The sequence below is a fragment of the Neopelma chrysocephalum genome, unplaced genomic scaffold (genome assembly GCF_003984885.1).
Source record: "Neopelma chrysocephalum unplaced genomic scaffold, ASM398488v2 Primary Assembly neopelma1_69, whole genome shotgun sequence".
In the NCBI taxonomy this organism is placed as follows: Eukaryota; Metazoa; Chordata; class Aves; order Passeriformes; family Pipridae; genus Neopelma; species Neopelma chrysocephalum.
The window spans coordinates 9925785-9948309 of NW_020897729.1; the positions used below are offsets into that span (position 1 = coordinate 9925785).

Consider the following 22525-nt stretch of genomic DNA (forward strand, 5'->3'; position numbering starts at 1 on the left):
CACCAGAGATTGGGGTTTTATTTCGTGGTCCCCTCATCTAACCCAATAACTCCTTCTGAAATTAGATCAGGCATTTCAGGAGGAGATTCAACCTTGTTTTAAAGACCCTCATTGACGCTGCATGAACCACATCCATTATTAATCTGTTCCAATGCTTAATTACCCTCGTTAAGAACACAATTAAGAAATTGTCTGATTTCTGTTTGACCTTTTCCCGTCTTCGATTTCCTGCCATTTCTGTCAAAATTTTCTGGTGGTGTTTCTGATAATGTCTCTCCCAGATTTTCTCATAAATACTCCTGCTCATAATAAATGTATCTATAAAATACAAGTTCTCTTCTTCCTGGCCTAGAATGAAAGTGGTCTATGTAGACAACAAATCTCCCCAACAAAAAACCCAAAACAAACAACAAAACCCAATCCCCCCCAAAAAAACCCCAAAGGACAGAAAGAACTAAGAAACATAAAATGCACCATTTTTTAAAAAAATATTAAAAAAGAAACTGAGTGGCTCATCTTGGATCATGGACATTTAGACAAAAGTCCAGCATTTAAGGTTCAATTCCAAGGTTTTAATGCCTCAAATTCATTTTTGCAGCTCTCAGTGCTGCGTTCAAGGTGCCCAATTGCCAATTGGTCCCTCCCAACACTCACATTTCCTCCAGGATGGGTAAATACGTGCCAAAAAACCCCAAAGCCTTTGTGACACCACAGGGGTGACAGTCAGAGCACATTTTGTTGTATGATTTGTATCTCCCTGACTCCTACACAGAGTTTCCATGGGAAAACTGCAGAATGCCTACACATGGTAATTTTTAGTGCAGCCTCTAAACCTATCATCTCCCAAAAAATGTCCTTTTATAGCCTTGTCAATCAGTGTATAATTAACTGGATTTACGCACGGAACAGATGGGAATTTTGGAAATGTTTCTTTTCCTAAGTGTGTGTGTAGGAATAAAAAAAAAAAAAGGAAGAACCATGACTCGGGGATTTAATATATATGTATTCCTAATGTGATGTTGAATTTAATTAAGTTCTATAAATATGGACAGTAAAATGTGCAGCAAAACATGCCAAGCATTATTAATTACAAATGATGACAACAAAGTTGCCTGGTATTCAGAAGGGAAAGTCAATAAATACCATATTTCAGGGTGAAAAGTAAACATCAGGGGTTTGCCAGTGACTTCAGATGACCTCTTTAAAGGGAATTTTCCCGAGATTTAGGGATGTGAAGGCTCTGCCATTTGCAAATATGAAAGGGCAAGAAAATCAGGACTCAGAAGAAAACAGCATTTCCAGATAGTTCTTAAAGAAGAACGTGGAGCTGCCTTATCTCCCGGGAATATTTTGCCTGGATTTAAAAAAACTGGCCCATAAATTTGCCCAGGCATGCTGGGGGACAGGGTTACTTTTGCAACATGTACAAATTTCCAGAGGGAGAAACTAAAGGAGGAGGAAGGAAGACAGGAGAAGAGCTGGATATTCCAATATTCCATGATTCCCTACACAGGGAATGTCAAGGGTGCAACGCCCTAAGAACAGTGGTTGATTTATGTAATCCCTTCATGACCTTAATTAGGTTCACCAGCGCTTAATTCATATTTCTGAAAAGGATAATATATATAATTTTAGATTTATTTGCTTCATCCACATGTTAATCCACCAGAATTCCACATTTAATTGCTGTTTGCTATTTTCTTCCTTTCCATGAGCTGTTCTATAGGTGTATTTTCTCCCTGTTGGAGTCCTGGGTCAGACTGAGTTCTCCTGGTAAATTAAGGACATAAAAGAACAGAGAAATGTGCCTTTTTTCTTTTCTCTCTGCACACTCCCTAGACACAAAAACCTGGCTTTCTGACAGCTCAGTTTAGAACTGGAAGAGAAAATAAAATGCAAAATTAGAAGGGAATAAAGGGAATAAAAATCTCCAGATGAAATTCGTACTAATACTCACTATTTTGGAAAAAGGCATCCTTTCCATACCTGTAAAATTAAAATTACTTACAAACTCACCTGAAATTGCCAAAATAATGCAGATAATTAGAACAAGAGCTCCTGGCAATGGGATTTTTGCTCTGCCACTGCCCACTCTCAGATAAGGAGCTGAAATTCAGGCTCCCAATCCATCCACAAATGGTCCTGGTGCAGGGCTAAGGTTTGGACTCTTTGATCCTTTTGAGTCCCTTCCAACTCAGCATATTCTGGGATATTTTGTGAAATATATTTATGAGCTGGACTAAGAACTGTGCAGCTTCTCTTGCCCTGTGAAGAAATTCTACATCATGAAGCACTTTAAAGCTGGAACTCAAATTTTTTAGATTTGCTTTCAAACCAGAGCCAACTCCTGGGCATTGTGTTTGGATTTTATTGTTTCGGGTGAAATCCACTTCCAGGAGCACCGAGATCAGGCCCTCTACCAGTCTGAATTATCATAATAATGAGTGGATGTAATATGATCAGTGCTGGAATTTGATTTATTACATTCAAGAAGGGCAAATAACACAGGTTTGTTTGTCATGGGGGATTCAAATAAACACTCATAACATCCCTGATCATAATTCATTGAAGTGTCAGAACATACAGGCTGATGAACGCTCAAATTTTCCTCCTTGGGGTACAAAATATAAATTAATTATACCTTGCAGGCAGCTTGCAGGGTCTGTGGAGATGAGCAGAACTAGATGCAAAAGACTTACTTGGCTGTTGGCTATTTCCAAGCTATGACAGGGGGATTATTTTTATTACCAATATAACCAAGTAGCCCAGAGTGAAAAGCCCCCAAAAGATAATTAAGAAAAATTATCAGGAAAATTGGACCTCCTGGCTTATAACATCTTGTTATCCCGGGCATATTTCTCATGTTATTCCTTCAGAAAGGCATCAAACCCCATCAGCCTAATTCTGAAAAATATTTAGGCTTGGACTTTTAACACCTTTGGGTAATTCCTAAAGATAGAGAGAAGGATGTACTTTCTTCCAACCAATATACCTTGAAATAAATTGGATCAGATTTATGTAATATTACCATGAACTTATCTTGGGAGTTGGATACAATGAAAAGTGAAGGAGAGAGGAACTTTTTGAAGTGAATAATGTCACCAAAGCCTCTGTATCACAGAACTTCAGGTATTGTCATGACAAGCAGAGTAGAAAGATAATACTCAATAAATAGATAGAGAGAAAAAGGACCTGTCAACTGGAAACACCAAAAATGCAACTTGTTAAAGCTGTTGAGTTTCTTTTCAGAAATGACAGAAATTTTTGCTTTAAGCCTGAACCCTTTTTTGTAATTTTAGACTATTTAAATTAACCACAGAATCATGAAGAGGTTTGGGTTGGGAGGGAACTTAAAGATCAACTTGTTCCCCTCCCTGCCATGAGCAGGGACACTTTCCACTAATCCCAGATTGCTCCAACCTGGCCTTGGACACTCCCAGGGATCCAGGGGCAGCCACAGCTTCTCTGGGCAACCTGTGCCAGGGCCTCCCCACCCTCCCAGGCAAGAATTCCTTCCCAATATCCCATCTAACCCTGCTGTCTTTCAGTTTAAAGCCACCACTCCCTGTCCTGTCATCCCAGGCCCTCGAGCCAAAGTGTAACGAGATGTTTCTACTCACAGTGATGCACCTTCAGAATTAAAGTGTCAGGCCCCATTTCTGCATTTAGTCAGCCACATGCTCAGGTTTCCTGCATGGAAAAATGAGATCAGTGGGTTAATCCTGGTTGGAAAGCAAAGTCTGTGGATTCCATCAGTGGAGACCTACATCGAATTAAATTATATGTATTTTTCCCTGAATAACTGAAGCTCAACAACATAAGCTTGAAATAACAACAGAGATTAAGCTTTGAAATATGTTAAATAATAATTTTCATATGGCACCAGCATTCATTTTCATTAATAGATCATAGCACTAGGAAGCTTAAGATTTTGATTCAGGAAGTTATTATATCTTAACCAAGAAGTAGGAAGAAAATTAAACCCTGTGTATGAATTACTCTGTACATGTTTAATTTGTCTAAGTCAACAGGCTTTCCTATACTTCTTCACATTTTTTGTCTTTAAACAGACAAAAGCAAAGAAGAAAATCAAGCCAAAATGAGCAGAAATATTACTTTGTGTGTAATAAAAAGTATGGGATTATGAGGGAAATGCACTTCTGAAATGTAATTAAAGTTTACCCCACTCACCACTGGAATTCAGGTGCCTATTTAAAATGGAATACTTATGTCTGGATTACAGGGAGTTGTTCCATCTGTAAGAACAAATGCTAATTATGGAGGCATTAACAAAACAGCTACAGAATTGTTACCATTATGAGTTGCTTCAACGACTTTGCACTCCTGAATTTTGGAAGAGTAAGAGCAGAATGATGAAGTGGAGCTGTGACCACTCCTGAATTTTGGAAGAGTAAGAGCAGAATGATGGAGCTGTGAAGAACAAACACCCCCCAGATAAGCCCTGCAGTGCTTTGCTGAGGTGTTGGAGGAGCCCAGGGGGAAAGATCCGGTTCCAACGTCCCACCTGTGGCATCTGCTCCTGCCCTGCCACGGTTCCACGTGGGTCCTGCTTGTCCTCAGACCTGTCACATCATCCCAGACCTTCCTCCTCCCACTGCAGTGATGCCCTGACAGCCTGTCAGTGTGGGATGCTCTCCCATCTCATCAGAGCAGCAGCGGGTACGTGAGGCACCACTATTACAGAGCACTGCGTGTTCCAGCCGAAACCAGCGCCGGAGATTGAAGTTTAACAGTAATCCACTCTGGCACATCCCATATTCCACAGCCAGCTCTGTCTAGCCCAAACAATGAGACAGAAACACGCAATGATAATCCACTCTTGGAGTTTGGCAAAGTCAATTTGGGGCAGTCAGCAGAAAAGGTCAGCTCATTCTTCCCCTCCTCCGACTCAATAACCAAGTTACGCTTTGAAAGACTCCCGATGATTAAAAGTTGTCTTCAAGTTGTAACCAACAGACACATAACTCTCCTCTCTTTTTTTTTTTTCAGGAAGAGAATGTGTGTGCAACTCTGGTGGGTGTCACACGGGGCTGCAGCTGAAGGCAAGATTCTCAAAAGCAGCATTTTGCTGCAATTATGTTATTTGTACCACAAAGAGACGTGTGTTTCCTTATCACCACTGAGCTTTGCTTATAAAAATTGCCTTTGCACTTATCAGGTAAAATGATACTGTTCTGAACTTCTTGTGAATGTGCACATGAAATCAGAGTTAAAACCCCACAAAATGGTAGAAGAGTGAAAAACAAATGATAAAGAACATTTTGATATAAACACCCTTATTTTGACACAGCAATGGAATATTTACTTACCAGACCCACACAGACTTTGCTTAACTCAGGTTGGAATGTTGGAGGACCAGCACTGAGCTCTATTTTAGCTTGGAGCACCTCCTAAATTAATGAAATTCCTTTTAGTCTGTCAGCTTTGATTTCTGTTAATGGAGCCTGTAAACACGTTTAACTAAATGGTTGAGCACAGGAAACTAAATGTTCTCCAGACATCGGTCTCAAACAGGAGTTTGTAACAGCAGCTCTGTAAAGGTGGGTCCATCATTGGCCTGGGCAACTTGAGACAAAGTTGAGATTTTTCTGTCAGGTCATCAGGCACAGTCCTGCAGAGAGAGTTTCCTGCTCTTCCATAAAAATTACAAGGGAAAGAAGAAGGTCAAAATACTCCTGTCATACTTCTCCCCAAAATCCAGAAGTAGAGTTCTCTGTTATGCTCAGAATGTCTTGCACTGAGGAAACAGGTGATTTTTTGGCTCTGTCAGCAGAGACACCTCACACACACATTCAGGGAGCTTCCAGGTCTTCCAGACATTTAATCCTTTAAGACAACAATCACAGTTTGAAAGAATCCTTCACAATTCATTTTTGGCTCATTCGCATGATGAAGTCCCATGAAGAGGTGCAGTAATTCAAGGGGGGGGGGGGGGGGGGGGGGGGGGGGGGGGGAGGAGATGGGAGGCTGTGGGCTTAACAGGAAACCTTAAGGCTATCAAAATGCTCTGTGAAATCACCAGGGATGAAATCCATATTTCCCTACTGAGTTAAACACGACCTGACAATGCCAATGAACTTTGAGAGAAATGACAGACAAATTACAGCGTGCGTGTGCTAAGCCATGTTGAAACCTTCATTTCAAAAAGGCATCCTGTCAGGAGCTGTAAATACTGTGGGCTAACACCCAAAAGATTTGCTTCCTGCTTCCCATGGAATGTACTTTCTGCTCACAGACTGCTTATGGACCGTGCAGATTATTCAGTGGATTGTAAATTAAAGTCATTTTGACCAGGAAGAAAGCGAGGGATGCCAAGGTGTTTCTGGTCACAGTCAGGAAAGGCTTGTTGTTTGAAGATCTCCACTGAGAGACTATCCCTTCCCACACTGTTCCAGACTATATATTCCATATGTTATATGTCTGAGGGTTTGCTTTGTGGGGTTTTAGTTTGTTAATGAGTTATTGCTTTTAGTGCTTGTTCCCCAAAAGCCATGAGAAAATGAAGGAAGCCTGCACTCAGCAGTTGTACATATATCCATGTATACATCAGATGGAATTTCTTCATGGAAAGGGTTGTTAAAAACTGGAATGGGCTGCCCAGGGAGGTGCTGGAGTCCCCATCCAGTCCAAGGAAGGACTGGACATGACATCAGTGCCCTGGGCTGGGGGACAAGGTGGGGATGGGGCACAGGGGGGACTCAATGACCTTGGAGATCTTTTCCAACATTAAGGATTCTATGATTCCATATGAAAGACACTGGGATAGGATGCATGATTCCAACAGAATTTGGTTATACCCTTTTCATCTGAAGCTGCCCCACAGAGGGCTGGGTTACAACACCCCCTTCCACACCTTCTGTTACCAGACAGCCATGAGCTCTCACTGCTGGGAGGAGAAATGAGGAGAGGCATTGAAAACTGAGCCCCAAAAGGCTTTTTAAGCTCTGTATCATCCACTTTCCTGTTTATATACATCCTCTACTCTCTGCCCCATCACTGTCCCCATTTGCCACCCTTATTTCAGCACCTCCTGCTGAAACACCCCCATCTCGAGCAGGAACACTTGAAATGCTGCAACTCCCAGCTCTGAGCCAGAGCCACTGAACTCACTTCAGCTAAGGCTGCAAAATGAACATTAACAACACTTGCACTTTTATTGTTTTATTTATTCCTTCTTAAAACTGGCTACAAGCACAGCATCTGATCCTGCAATCATTTTTCATGTCTCATGATGTTTTATTCACGTGCTGAGCTCCTGTCAGACCAAATAAGACTATTCCAAAGAACAAATGCCTTTCTGGGTGAACAAAGAGCAGGGACTGGGCTCACAGTGCTCTGGGAAACATTTGGACTGCCTGGCTGACACAGCAACGCCAGGATTTGGAGAGGCCACATCAAAAATGGCTTTGCTCTTTTTTGGAAAAGTTTCTCCACGAAAGTGAGAAATCCTGCTGGAAAAAAAAATAACAATCTCCTAAAGTGAACAAGTGAAAGATGATGATTTTCTGCAAGAAACAGATTTATTTTCAGATCAAACTTTTTTTTTTTTTTGGTTGTTGCTGCTCTTTTGGTAGCAAGAAACCTTTATTTAGTCACCAACCCATTTATCAGGATGTTTCTAAAAAGCTCTGGTTTGGCTTTCCCCCTTGTCTTTCTGCTCCTTTCACCATATGCTGCTCTGACACGCCAATACATCACAGGGCAAGGTTGTCAGATCCTCCCTCTGGAGTTTTTACTAAATACTGCTGAAAACAACTCTACAGCTCTATTGATCTCACAAAAAATAATTAAAGAAAAGAAGAAAAAAAAAAGAGTTGCAACCAAGCCAAGCTTCCAGTGAACACCCTGGAAGTATTTCTCTTTGATATCACAATAATCTGGGTTATTAACAGCACTAAGATCCACGTGAGGTCAGTTCAAAGGTTGCCCTGAGGGAAGACAAGTAAAACATCTGCAGGAAACACGTTTCTGTAACATTGTGCTTGACATGGGAATTAATGGGTGCAATTCCACGGCCTGTGTTATGCAGGAGATCAGACAAGATGATCATAGTGGTGCCATCTGGCCTTAAAAATCTATGAATCTACATTTAAATTCTCACTTGACCCCGGGTAACCTCTCTCTGAGCCCATCTGCACGTTGAATATTCCCGTTAAAAGGCAGTCGACAGCAAGCCAAGCTTTGCTAACCTCAATCAGCCTTATTTCATGTGGCCACTGACATCATATTTTGGCAATAAAACCCCAAGAAAACCTGATACAAACCCAAGCATTTCTACCTAGAAGTGCAAACAACTGAAAAATAAATAATGAAGTGCCTGGAACCACCAGACCATTTCCTGGAGAACCTCCCTGAGGAGCTGCTGCCACCGAGTTCTGAAGAACAACCTGAACAACCAAGTGGTTGATGTTTGTGTGCAACAAACCCTGGGAAGGAATTTGGTTGGGATGGGAGACAAAGAGTTGCACAGAGAGTGGTCCTTGGGACCACAGACAGCTCAGGGAGGGAATTCATGAGGGTTTTAAGTGAGATGGATAAAGAGGAACCCCCAAGGGTACAAATCTTGTGCTTCTGGTTGGAGGGATTTCTTTTTTTCCTCTAATAATTGGTCACCCAAGGCCTGGCTTAAAGTTAGAGCTTCAAAAGCCAGCAGAACAGGGCTTTTAAAGAGTCACAGTGGCAGAGCAAGATGGAAACTCTTTGCCAAGGCTTGGCACCTCCCTGCTCAAGGCTCCAGTGTCCTGTGACCACCAGTCCCTCTCAGACTTCCACCAATATCTTCTTCTGTGTTTTATTTTTATTAACCACGGGGTTTAGAGAGCCTCTAAATTATGGGCATTTATTAAGGGGAAGATGATGTTAAATCAGTCAAATCGGTCTTGTACACGTATTTTTTAAGTCACAGAATGCAAGGCTTGTCACACCTCAGCAGAACTTGGATGGTGGAGTAGTTTCCACGGGTCTCAAAGCAATTTGGAGAGCCCAGAAGAGAACCACAGAATGGTTAAGGTTGGAAAAGCCCTCCAAGATCATCAAGTCCAACCATTCCCCAGCACTGCCAAGGCCACCACTGACCCTGTTGCAGTTTGAGAGCCTCAAAAATCCAATTTCCAAGTTCAAGCCCCCCTCCCAGAAGCCTGACCTGGCTCCTCTTGCCCTTGATGGCAGCCACTTTTCTAACTCCAGGGGAAAACACACCTTTTATCCCAGGACAGACCCCTTTCCCCAACTTCCACATCTACACAGCTTTAAATCCCTCCATGACTAAAATGTCCTGTCCCAATGCCTGACAATCTTCATGGGGAAGAATTTTTTCTTAATATCCTACTATTTTTCCTAATATTTCTGTCCTGACATCCCCAGGCTCTGAGAGGGACTTGCCTGCAACTCCACAGACACACCTGGCTGAGATCCTTCAGTCCCTCTCTGCACAATGTCCTCTCTCTTAACTTGGAAAGGTTTAATGAAATTTCCCTGCTGGAAATCTAGAACTACCCTGCAAAATTTTGGAAATTCTGGATGGTTCTACAGGAACAGCAGGAGCCTGATCCAATATTTATTGAAACTATGTTGGTGTTTACTTTGCATTTAGAAGCAACCAAGAGTAAAAGAAGAGAAGGAGAAATAGAGTATCAGCAGAAACTTTTTTTTCCTGAGGGTTGGGTTTGTTTGGGGGAGGTTGTTTTTTTTAGTTTATTTGGTTTGGGTTTTAATAAACATATATTTTGGATCTAAGGCTCTTCACTCAGTTGGATTTTGGTTCCCATGAACACATTTTCCGTAGGATCAAATGTGGGTTATTTCCAGGGAGTTACTTGGGGAAATATATTCATGAAGAGAACTGCATCCTGCTGATGGAAAACAAACACAAATAAAGAGACAAGCCAGGGAAGAGATCTGAAGAGAAGGAAGTAATGAAAGGACCATTTTGGGCACTGTTATTATTACACTGTGTCCATACCCTTCTCCCTCACTCTCAGCACTCTGTGTTTTAATTATCCCCTGAAGAAACAGCTCTGGAGATTCACCCACAGGGAGCAAAGGCTCTGTCAGTGACAACCAAATTAATTTCCCTGCTGGAAGCAGGAATGTGACTTAAAACCCCCAAACAATGTATTTTTAGGAACTTAGACCATCTTTCTTTATAGAAACTATTGCCCTTTATACTCGACTGGTAGCACAACACCTATTTAGAGAGACACCAGTAATGAGGAGTTAGGAGGTCTGACTGCAGCAGTGCCTCAGTTTTTTGGTAAATCAGTATAAATCATGTTAAAAGAATGCTTTGGAGCAGGCATAACCCAGCATTAAAAAGGAAAAAAAAATTCTGATTTAGGGCTGCTTGTTCAAATCATTAACCCCATTGTGCAAGGGGATAACGAGGCAGGATTTGCTGGAGGAAGGTCCACTGAGGGCTGTTAGAGGCAGTGATGGAGCTGCCACTTCCTGGCCATTAAGCCCCTTAAACAGCAGATTCTCAGGAGCTGGGAGAGGGAATCCAGAGGAATTATCCTGCAGTGTTTGCCCAGTTCTTACACTGTGGCCCTGGACATCTGCTCCTGGTCACTGCCAGAGGTGAAGGGCAGATGGTCCTGGGGCTGTTCCCTCTCTCTGCTGTCAGTGCTGTGACTGGGCACGAGAGTCCCACTGCTGCTTCAGCTCAGCTGGAGCAAAAAGCTTGGAAAACCTGGGGAAAACCATCCTCCAATATTATATATAAATATACATAAACTTAAAATGCCCTCTGCTGACTTCCCCTCCCACAGCTGAATGCAGAAGACCAGCAGGGAGGAAGAGGAGCTGTCCCACAGCAAGGATGCTCTTCTCAAACAAGGCAAACAAGGCAAACTTCCACTGTTGTTTTTTTTTAAAAGCCACCTTGCAAAACACTTACTTTCTATAAAAAGGGCTTTAATTCCCATGCAGTTGTCAGCTCTCTTGGCAGAGTTACCATCCCAAACTTTACAGGGTTACACAGCTGGCTGCTGTGCTATCCATCCCTTTCCTACGATCTCCAAAGCCCCAAAACTGGTAAATTAAATATTTACTGGCAAACAGCACTGGGAAGAGATGTGAAGTGTCCTTAGTGGAACCAGATACTTCCATCAGAGAGGAGCTGAAACCATCTTTCTTTTCAGAGCACCCCTACACTCACCCCTCTATGGCATTTTTTCCCATATATGATCTTTTCCCACAAATATTAATGAGAAAACATGGCAAGGGAAGCCTGACTGCCCTGGAATCTGGATGTGTTTTCTCCTTAGTTCTCTATATTTTTAAATTATGAAATATTTGTGTCTTCTCCTGGATATATGTGACTAATTAACACTCTTAAAAGCATTTTAGATGGCATCACATGGATTCCCCTGCATTTGCACCCCACATTTTTCAAAAGCTGGTTTTTGTGCTCATTGCCTTCTGTTTATTCCACTTTAAATTGTTATTCTCAGAACAAAAAAATAATATAATCCCTCCCAAAAATGAGGGGGAGACTAATCCTTCATGCCCTCAGCTTTTTGTTGAGTTGTCCAGTGGAATTTGTGAAGGCAAAGAATAAAGTTTAGCTCTGCCTGCCACGTCTCAAACAGCTCTTCTGTTTAAAACAATATCAGAGACTTCGGGGCACTCGGTGAAATCACAATTTATGATAAAAGTTTCAGTTTGGTTGGCACAAACCTATTAACTGTGCTGAAAAGAGTGACAGTAATTGCAACTGGCTAAGGGTTGATAAGGAAACTCGGTCTCCTAATTTGAAAGAGAATTTACAGACTGGCAAAGCCATGTCAGACAAGAGAAGCAAAGATAGCTGCACTTGGTGGGTTTTAATTCAAGTTAAAAAAAGGAAAGAATGAATTCATAATATTTGTACTATAAAAAGAGACGTTTTCCAAGTGATAACTTTATCACCCTGTGGATCTTATTCTATCAATGTCTAATCACAGAGAAATGACCTTTGCCACGGACCAAAACTGTAAAATAACAGCTCAGCTGTAAAATAAACATAAATAGAGGACGTCAGATTTGACCTTGTAACAGGGGCAGAGATTTTTGTGCTGCAGGCACTGAAGTCACGGTTCCTAAAATAATTGAGGTCTGTAATTGAAGAGAGGGAAGAATTTAACAACCCACATTGAGAATAAAAATCTCTCCCTTGGCCTCACGGTGTTCAACCAGCAGGAGAAGGCACCAAGTGCCCCTTCCCACCCACGGGGAGGCTGGCACAGCATCACTGTCCAAATTAGCCAAAAAATCCCCCAAACTTGAGTCTATTTAAGCTGTAATTTACTTTAGGTAAGGCTTTGTATCCCCCTGGAGTGGAATGTTCTTCCTCAGCATCACTGTGTCCACGCAGTGTGTCCCCACCACCATCTCCTTTGCCCCCTTTTCCCCAACGAGGCAGCTCAAGGTGCCTTCAAAAATCTTCTCCTCCAGCATCTTCTCCCTGAGCACAAATATTCCACGAGGGCAGGGAAGCTTCTGTGTGGTCTGGGGCTGGGAAGTCCCCTGGAGAGGCTCTGTTCCGTGGGATTGAATTAAAGCACCTCTGTAACGGGATTGTCATTGTTCTCTCATCTGAGTTTCAAAGCACCTCAGCAGAGCGACCTTTCCTCAAGTGTTTGTCTCTGATTCTTTCTGATCTGAATTTTCTGTAGGGGAAGAACTCAAAGAGAAGGGAATGTGCTTTCCTTTCCCTCTCTGCTCATCACAAGGTGTGTATCTGTTTTCCTGGGGGTTTCGGGAGCTCTGAGATTTTTGCATTACCCGAGATAAAAATAATTTGTATCAAAGGTACAAAACCTGGGGCTTCGGGTCACAGCTCAGCTGCAAACTGATGGAATAAGGAAAAAAAATCATTTCCTGGTGAGGAAATCATTCCCCAGTTGTGTGTGATGAGTTCCTTGCACCTTCCTAAGGAATAACTGTCAGAAAGAGAGGTAAAAATCAGGGCATTCCCAGCCTGCTCCAGCACGGAAATTCCTCTGTTTCAAAGGTAGGGTATTTTTTTTTCCTTTCAGCAGTTATGCAGTTATTATATAGATTTATATATGTATATTTATTTATCTAGTGGAAAGCGTCCCCATCCACAGTAGGAGGTTGGAACTGGTTGGTCTTTAAGGTCCTTTCCAACCCAAATCATTCTGTGATTTGGATATCTGGTTTTTATATGTACTAGTACTTTTATATGTAAATTTAGGTATGAAATGAGAAATTCCTTCTGTTAGTGAATTTATTTTTAAGTCCATATGGACAGGTCTATGTCATTATGTCACATAAGGGCACATTAAATCCTAAGTCACACTTACATGCAATTAATATTGGCTTATTTACATGACTAAAGAAATTCTTGCTCAAGCAATAGAGTAGAAAGATGCTGCAAACATTTAATTCATCCCCTTTTCTTTCCATGTCTCATGACTCAGTTTCCCTGGTTTTCATTTCACCCTTTCTCACACTGTTCATGTTTGCAGCCCTGAAAAAGTGCTTTTTTTTCCCTGAGTCCAGATCCTGCAGCATCTCCCACCTGCAGGGCATTTGAATTTCCAGGTTTATTCAGGACTATGATTTCCAGTGAGATTTTATTCTCTCAAGTATCATCTTGATGGCAGTCATTTATACTCTGAATATGAAACACATCTTATTAATCCAACCCTTTATGAACTACTCTAATGCACAAATGATTAAAAATGTAACATAGAGACTGTCAACGGCACATATATCTCCAGAAAGAGAGAAAATACCTCACAGGTACAGATACAAACCTCTTAAAAATTAAGTATAAGCAGCAGAAAAATAGAGGAAGGAAGTTTCTAATGTATATTTAAAATCCTAAGTGACAGTCACAGCACGCCAGCAGCACAAGAATAGGAAAGACCTGTATCAAAACAGAGTAATCACTCCCATTTGATAACAACTTCTGTGAGGACAGATCAGATGGCAGAGCAGGAGTTATGGGGGTTGATTTGGATGCAACAGCTCATTTTGGGCAGGGGAAAAAAATAAAATTAAAAATAACAAATGCGGAGAAGCCTCAGTTGTTTGAGTCTGGCTGAGGAGGTGCTTTTACAGGGCAGTGCTCAAGGGACTGTGACTGAGGTTACACACGAGCTCCATGGGAACAAGGACAAGGCAGGGTGTCCATACTAATTGCTGGGGAAGTAGCCAAGTGTCACTGGGGAGAAAATTGCATGGCTGAAATCCAAGAGGCAACGGGACCAAAACACAAAGGAATCAAAGCTCCGAAATGAGCAAATCCACACTGGCTGGGGGAAGTGTTATCCCAGCAAACAAACCAATGCAAGGGCCCCAGAAAGCATCTCTCTCCTCTAAAGGGAGATCTCTCTCCTCTAGAGGGTGCCTGGGAATGGTGTGAGACGTTGCAGAACATCCTTCCCAGATGCTGTCAGGCAACACTTGATAAAGTGTTCACAGCCCAGCGCTCCAAGACTTCCCAGCAAATGTAAATGGATAGGTGCTCCCTCCTTCCAGTCACAGGTCACCTGTTGTGTCCTCACACACTCTGGGGCCGTGTGGAGACAATCCCACACACTTTAGTGCCCCCATAAATCTGTGTGGGCAGCGCTGGCAGCTCCGTTCTGCCCCGTCACCCCCATGGATGCTCGGGAAGCCACGGGCTCGGGGCAGCCAAGCACCACCAGAACAGAAACTCCTGGGATGTGCAAACCCTTCCCGAGCACTGAGACTGTTCTCAGGCTGTAAATCACACCTGATACCCTGTACACCACATAATAGCTGCTTAACCCTCATTATTAGATGTTTAAGCCCAGCTGGGTGGGAGCTCCAACACTTGTCCCACCTTCCGTGGGCACATCCCAAAAGAAACCCTCCAGCAGAGCAACAGGTTCAAACCCTGCAGAGCAACAGGTTCAAGCTTTCAAGACAAATTATACCTGGATATTTTGCACTTAATGTTACCTTTAAATGTGAATGCAAAGAAAAAATATTAGATATTTGAATACAAGTCTGTTTATCGGATATATTGGTGTCTTTTCTGTTATAGCATTGGTTATTAGTTGAGAAGTGTCAGCCCATAAATAAACCAACCAGTGCTGCCATTCCCAAGGGTTTAACCTTGGCTCATCATCAGAGTCCTCAAAGACAAAGATGGAAGCAGTTTGCAGATTTTCAGACAAAACCAAATCCACCTTTACACCTCCAAGTTTGGAGCAAAATCCCCTCCCAAGAGCCCATCTGAGAGCACAGGGCAGCTCAGGGGGCTGGGATGGTTCCCTTCTTGGGGAATTCATCCAGGATTTGCTCCACTCTGACTGCCCCAGAGGTGTTTGGGGCTTGTAGGTGTGAGGGGAGGGGTTTTCAGTGCTGAGGCTGCAGCTGCCACACCACAAGTCACCTGCTCTGTCTCTGCTGGAAAGTTCTCTGCCAGGAACCTCCTCTCCTCACTTCCTTCCCTCACCTCCCACACAGGGAAGAATTTGGATTATAGAATCATGGAATCATTTAGGTTGGAAAAGACCTCTAAGATCATCAAGTGAGGCCTCACCAGGGGGACAATCACTTCTTAATGTATAAGAACCACAACCCCCAGCTAGCATTATAATTCTTAATTTCTTTAATGCAATCAGCAGCAGTGGCACATTTCAGCAACAAACCCCAATTCATATCCCCAGTCTGGTTAAAGAAGGAGGTCAGGAGTTCAGGCATAATGCAGGAGAGGGGTTTGGGGGGGACACAGAGGGCAGAGGAGGCAGGGAAAGGGATAAATCAAAGCACTTCTAAACAAGCAGTTTGGACAAGAAGTGAAAATATCTGAACACAACAGAAAACAACCTTCCAACCCATTCTTATAGGTTTCCCAGAGAAACTGTGGCTGCCCCATCCCTGGAAGTGTCCAAGGCCAGGTTGGACAGGGCTTGGAGCAACCTGGGATAGGGGAAGGTGTCCCTGCCCATGGCAGGGGGTGGAATGGGATGAGCTTTAAGGTCCTTTCCAACCCAAACCATTCTGGGATTCTCTGCCTCTAAAGCACGACCCCATAAGTGACCACAGGACAGCTCCAGCTTATACCAAATCTTCTGGAAACTTCCAGGTGCTACATCTTACTCACATGAATATGAAAAACAGCCTCTGCTTATCCTTGACCAGACACCACACTGAATTTTAATGGCTCAATAAGAATTTGATGGCTTGCAGAGAAGGGAGCTTTTGTAATAAGGTTTGATAAAACATCACCCCTGGGAGAGCTTGTACATAAACACCTCTAAAGAGTTATGCAACCCCAGCATGCAGCTCTCCTGACAACAAATCCATCCAGCACCAGGAGCACAACCTGACTTAAAAAAAGGGTTCTATCTCTGCATAGCAATGAGCTCTTCCTCGGAGTGCTGCTCCTTTCCAACCAGGAATGCAAAGGGAAGCAGAAAAAGGCTCCTCCCCCTCCTAAATCTCAAAGAAATTATTGTTTTCGGCAAGAGGATCAAACCCAAGACTTCTGCCAGTGCTAGAAAACACGTTGTTTGCACAATAATCCCCTCCCTCAAATGGCAGCTGGGTGTCATTCCATATTTTTTCCGGTGCCAGCTGACAGCCGGGGTTTCTAAGGAAACACCGACACTGGGGGAGCTGGAGGGAGGGGAAGGAAAGGACAGAACCTAAAAATAATTGTCACACTCCTCTTCCAGGCCTTAAAACCACCTGATAGAAACATTGCCAACATCTTGGCATGGTAACATTTCTGAGACACCCACAAGAGGAATCATTTTGCTCCGAACAATGTTTTGCTACGAGGGGGCTCTAGTTCTGAAATCACCTTTTTTTTTTTTTTTAAAGGGTGTTTGGGAAAATATGCTGACTGGATTATTCCTCAGATTACCCAGAATAAATGGCAACTTTGTCATTTTGTGCCACCCGAGGTCTTATGTGGAGCACGAATAGGAATTTCACTGATTTTTGAGGATCGATGGTTTTCGTGCTGGAAATGTGAGATTTTTTACTTTTAATTGAACTGAAATGGGTGTGGGAGGAGAAAATAATACCCCTCTCCTTGAGCATGGACAGGCCATGCTGGAATCAGACACCCAGAGCACTCCAAATCAAATAAGCCCAAAGAAATGACATCACAACACAGCAAGTTAAGCACTTTTTAGGTCAAGCTGTGGTTGAGTCAGGAGGAAGTAAAAATACACCCAGAATATTTTTGGAATGCTCTAAAGCTCTAATTTTTCAAGATGGCATTGTTTATCCAATTAACCCAGAAAAAGATCTCCTCTTGGAGGGCTACACATCAGGAATATTTCCTCATCTCTGATGAAATTAGGGCTGTGCTCTAAAAAAGGGAAGCGAGTCTGGTCTGTAACAGCTCTGAAGACACATTTATTATAAAATAACTGTGACACAAAGCTCTCTAGAAGCACTTAAGTATTTTACCATCTCTCCCAGTTACGTAGGCAACCACAAGCAGTGCCCAGTGAAGCAGATGATTTCACTGGATGTGACTACTGGGCTTTAGGCTACGTGTAAATAGTCAGAGCTTCACTCCCAGCCAGTCACTAATACACTCCATGTACACATCAGGAGGGAAATGTCTGTGGAACTGAAGTCAGAATGGTTCAGTGTGTTTTTAGAAGTGGTAGCCAGACAGTTTTTTGGGTATGACTTTGATGTTTTGTGCTGTTAGTGCTTAGCTGGAGATCCAGGGGATATTGGTTTCACAGTATGTGCTGATCCCTCACTCTGAGTACCACATTTTACCCTGAAAACTCTCTCTACTTCAAGGCTGAATTAGTTCATATCCTATATAACTCAGGTTGCCCAGAGAATCTGTGGATGCCACACCCCTGGAATTGCTCAAGGAGAGGATGGATGAGGCTTGGAGCAACCTGGGCTAGTGGAAGGTGTCCCTGCCCATGGCAGGAGGTGGTACTGGATGAGCTTAAAGGTCCCTTCAACCCAAACCATTCTATGATATCAGAGAGAAACAGCCAACCTATACATCACAGATGTAAATATATATATATGCACACATATATAAAGCTAATTAATTGTCTCCAGGCATCATTATTTAAAGGATAATGGTCTGTATCTTGTAAGTGTGCAAGTAGAAATGTAAGTATATAGGAATCAAACTCCTGTCAATTATTATCAAAGGATTACAGGGATATACCCCCAGAAAAGAAGAAAAGCTGGGCTGCTTGTTGGGTGGAAAGTGGTCCCTCTTCTCTTCCAGAGCATCTCCCAAGCCCTACCCACTTTAGAAATCAACCTCCTTCCCTTCCTTGTGCTGGGGGCAGGGAGGAAGAGCCCAGCTTAAATCCCCAAGGCTCATTAGCCACGTGAAAGGATGGTTACACTTCCCTTTGCTTGATAAAATGCAAGAGCCTCACACCCCTCTGCTTTGGCAGCCAAGCAGCTCCCGGGCTGGAGTGAGGGGAGTGCCCAGGGCTTCCCACATTGCTTTAATCAGGGCTTTACTCAGCCTCTTGATACGCTGGGAGAGCGTTTCCAGCATGTGGAAATTCAGTTTTAAGTGTTCCCATGGATCATAAGCCATAAAAGAATTCATCTGCTGGCTGAGGCAGGTTAAAGCTTTACAAATTCAAACAGACATTACCTTCAGTGCCACGCCGAAGGAGCCTCCTCTCTCCTCCCTCCTCCCATCTGGAACTGCACCAGCTGGAGCCCAGGAGATGGTTTCAATTAGCAGCTCAAACACAGCTGAAAAAGAAAGTAGAGAGGAAAAGGCCCCCTCCCTTTTTTTTCCTCTCTCTCCTTAACAATCAAAACCACACCAATTGATTTGTGCCCTTCCTGAGTTTGGGCTTTTTCAAGTTTGGTTCATGATCATAAAGCAACACAAAATAAAACCACCACACAAAATAAATCTTTGTGCTCAGTTTTTAGCACGTGGGCAGAACAAACCCGGCCTGACTGACCAACCCAACCTTCCAAAATGCTGGATTTCCATCCAGCTCCTCCCAGGCTGCCGAGGCTGCAGAAGGGCACAGCAGCAATGGGCTGTTCATCCAACTGCAAAGGTTGAGCAGATGGAGTGGTTTGCCATTTGATGTATGATTAGGGGGGATTGAACTCTTCATTTTTGTGACAAAATCCTGATAAGGACAGCAAACAACTCTAAGAAGGATGAGGAATGTCTGTGATTGTTTAGGGATTCTTGGGGAATAAAAAGGAAGTGAGAAAACATGAGACAAAAAAAAGAAAATGTGAAGGGAGAAGATGATGTACATTATAGTTCTAAAATTTCCCAATGAATATTCTAAGTAGATTTCACATTATTTAGAATTTAAAGCGAAACATTTACAAAAATTCACTTATTTGGAAATCTAACTAGGGTTCCTTTACATTGCTCTTCTGTGTTTCTGTCATTGTTCTCCTGGTTCCAGTGGCACCTCAAAATGTTCTTCAGCCTCTCATGGTGCCACTTATTTCCTAGAATCATCAACACTGGAAAAAGACCTCCAAGATCATCAAATCAAACCACAGGACTCTTGATTAGGAACCCACTATTTTTTAAGAGTAAACTACAAAAGAACAATATATATAAAACCTGTGTTCAGCTTCTAAATGACTGGATTTTTGTAATGGATATACAGATTTCACTTTACATGATGTGAAACATGTCTAAAGTATTAATTGGGAAATTTTAGGACCAGAAATTCTACATGATGTGAAACAGATCCAGAATACTAATTGGGAAATTTTAGAACTATAATAAACATTATCTTCTCCCTTCTCATTTTCCTAGTAGAGTTTTGCATATCTCCTGATCCCAAATATCCTTTCTGTGTTTCTTCACACAAAAGAAATCTGACTCCTTTTATCTTTTAGCACATTTCCCAAAGGAACAGTTTCAGCTCCAGTCTCAGCTATTTGTCCACGGCGACTGCAAATTGATTTATTCCTCAAAATGGTCAAACTTTGTCATCAAAATGCTGGGAAAGGCTTTAATTCAATCTTTGCATGTCCTTTAACTTCCTTTTATCTCTTTTGCTGCTTAAACAACTGCTAAAATGTTAAAGGCAACCTTTTATTTATTTATGAAGCAGCCAAAATCAAGGCAATAGATTAGAAGGGACCTGTGTGCTTTCCTTAAAACTGCAAAGAAGCCAGACAATGTTTTTATTTGAGTTTTTCAGCCCAGATTGAAGACTAAGAATGAGGCAGCAACAGACTCCTCTAACGTACCACTGATAAAACCCCTGGTTAAAAACATGGTCCAACTAAAGTGGGATTTTAAAAAGCCCAAAATATCAGTTTTTATGTCTTTTCCCTCTCTGATGGGTTGGATTTTGTGTGTGTTTGTCCATATACAAGTGAATGTGTACATTTACATAATATGCATAATAGATATATTGCATAATAAATGCATAAATTTAGCAACTATATGTGCTGCAGATTTTCAAATGCAGAGGGACAGACACAAATGACCCGGACATGCTCAACAAAATTCCTCTTTTCAACTGAAAATGTTGCTAACCATTTGTTCATGTTTTATGTAACACACCAACTTGTCTTTCACTTTTTTTCTATTCCCAGTTCCCATCATTTATATATATTTAATGTCCTGCTCTCAACTTGTGGCTTCATTTCTTATGCTGAAAAGCGCATTCAGCAAAAGCTGTTTTTTCTTGAAGCTCCCTCGTTATTTACTGGAATTTAAGATCATTAATCAACTTCTGTGTGGACTTTTGGCCCTCAAGTTTTAGCCTGTCATTCCCATATCCTTACAGTGGTGAGAATATCTGGTTTTATGGGACTTTCTTTTGTTATAAAGAAAAACCTGGCTCTTTAGTGGAATTTTAGGCATCAGCTTAAGGAGGGAATGGCTTTTTTCCTCCAGGATGAGCATCTAAAAACCTGTCTAGGTGCACCAAGGATCTGAATTTCACCAGGAGGGTTTTATACTAAAATAATTTAGGGTGGGGGGGTTTAGGAGTTGGTTCCAATGGGGTTTTTTATGATCTTTAGGATCTCAGTAGTTGATTTTCACCATCCAGCCATGAAAATTTTGGCCTGTGCATGTTGTGAGTGACTCCTGGTCCTCATACCTGTAGAGAACAGCCTGTTCTTTCCAAAAAAAAAAAAAAAAACCAACCTTGCTCTTGTGAAGGGTCACCCCAGCAGAAAGGAGTTAACAGGGGGATTTATTCCTATCCAGGAGCAGGGAAATCCAAATTTCTCCTGTCTCCTCTCCGAGCTACTGGCAGGGTTTTAACAGAAATGGAGACACAGACATGGAAATAAGGTCCTTACAGTCAAAGCTTGACTGGAACCCAAGTTTAAAACCCCAGATTCTGTTCAAATCTCTTCTCAAAATCAACATCATTGCACCAGTGCATTAGTTTTAAAATCAGATCCCAGAGCAGCAAAACCCTGGGAGTCCCACATCAGCAAAACTCTTGGAGATAACACTAATTTGGGACAATTTTCTAGCCAACTATATTTATTTTATGCTTGGATTGGTTTTTGAAGGATATATAAAATATAAGTATTAACTTTTCTGGGGTCCTAATTGCAGAAACCATCTCAGCTGTTGTATCAGATAAGATTTGAAACTGTTAAGTTTTATTTCATGTATTGTCTGCTTCTGTACTGATGGGTTGGGTCGTTTAACACACATCAGGTGTTTAGGTAGAGAGGGCTGGTAGTAAAACTGGCTTAAATAAAATATAAATTACTACTTTTATTTTAATTTACTGCTTTAGTTTTATTGCCAGGACCACCTACAGGAATATCTATACTTCCCACAAACAATTAATTACATTATCACTTAACACAGATGATTTTACTCAGCAAACTGCCACGAATACAAATCCACTCCCGAACGTGAAGATCAAAGTGTTATTTCTCTTGTTTTATTTCCCTCTGAAAAAATATGAAATAACCAAAAAAGACGTTTTGGATTAATTATGATCTTTTTGTTATTTAGTTGCTTCAGTTTCAGGGTCTCAGAAGCACTTCAGGACAAATTATATCTCATATATATGATTTTCCTGAATAAAGACTTTTTGTCTGAGGTAGAGACAGGGCCTAACCCAAGGGCATAGACTTAGTTTTGATTCATTCAGTAGCACATCTGTGGAAGCAATATTAGAGCAGCCTTAAAACACTGAAGTGTTCCAGGGCAGAGAGAGGTTTATTAGGGATTTCATAGACCATCCTTCAAATCAGACCCCTTAAAATTCTCCAAGCTGACAGAAATAATAAACTTGCAGTCTTTCTTCCTCAAACACCTTCATATCTAAGGCTGAGTCTGCCTCTCCTTCCTAAGATCATTTCAGTAAATTAGGATTGAGTTATACAACCTAATGAGGGGAATTAATTTCCTAAAATTACCTTCGCTGAATGAAAACATAAGGAACATATAATCAGATTTTTTTTTTTCCAGAGGAAAGAGAATCACAGTGAACGGAACAAACAGAGATGTCTCGGATGGAAAAACACTTCCTTTTCTTTCCAAAACAATTTTACATAATAATTCTATTTTTACTCTCCCACTGACTTCCATCCA

The 22525-nt window shown here is 41.9% G+C and overlaps 1 long non-coding RNA gene across 1 annotated transcript; it reads right to left on the minus strand.

Annotated features, from left to right (window-relative positions):
• Positions 1-1377: 1377 nt before the first annotated feature.
• Positions 1378-20219, minus strand: LOC113968901. Its single transcript, XR_003534676.1, has 3 exons — positions 18608-20219; positions 3621-3690; positions 1378-1770 (listed from the first exon to the last, which is right to left on the minus strand). It is a non-coding gene; the product is annotated as an uncharacterized LOC113968901 (long non-coding RNA).
• Positions 20220-22525: the final 2306 nt, after the last annotated feature.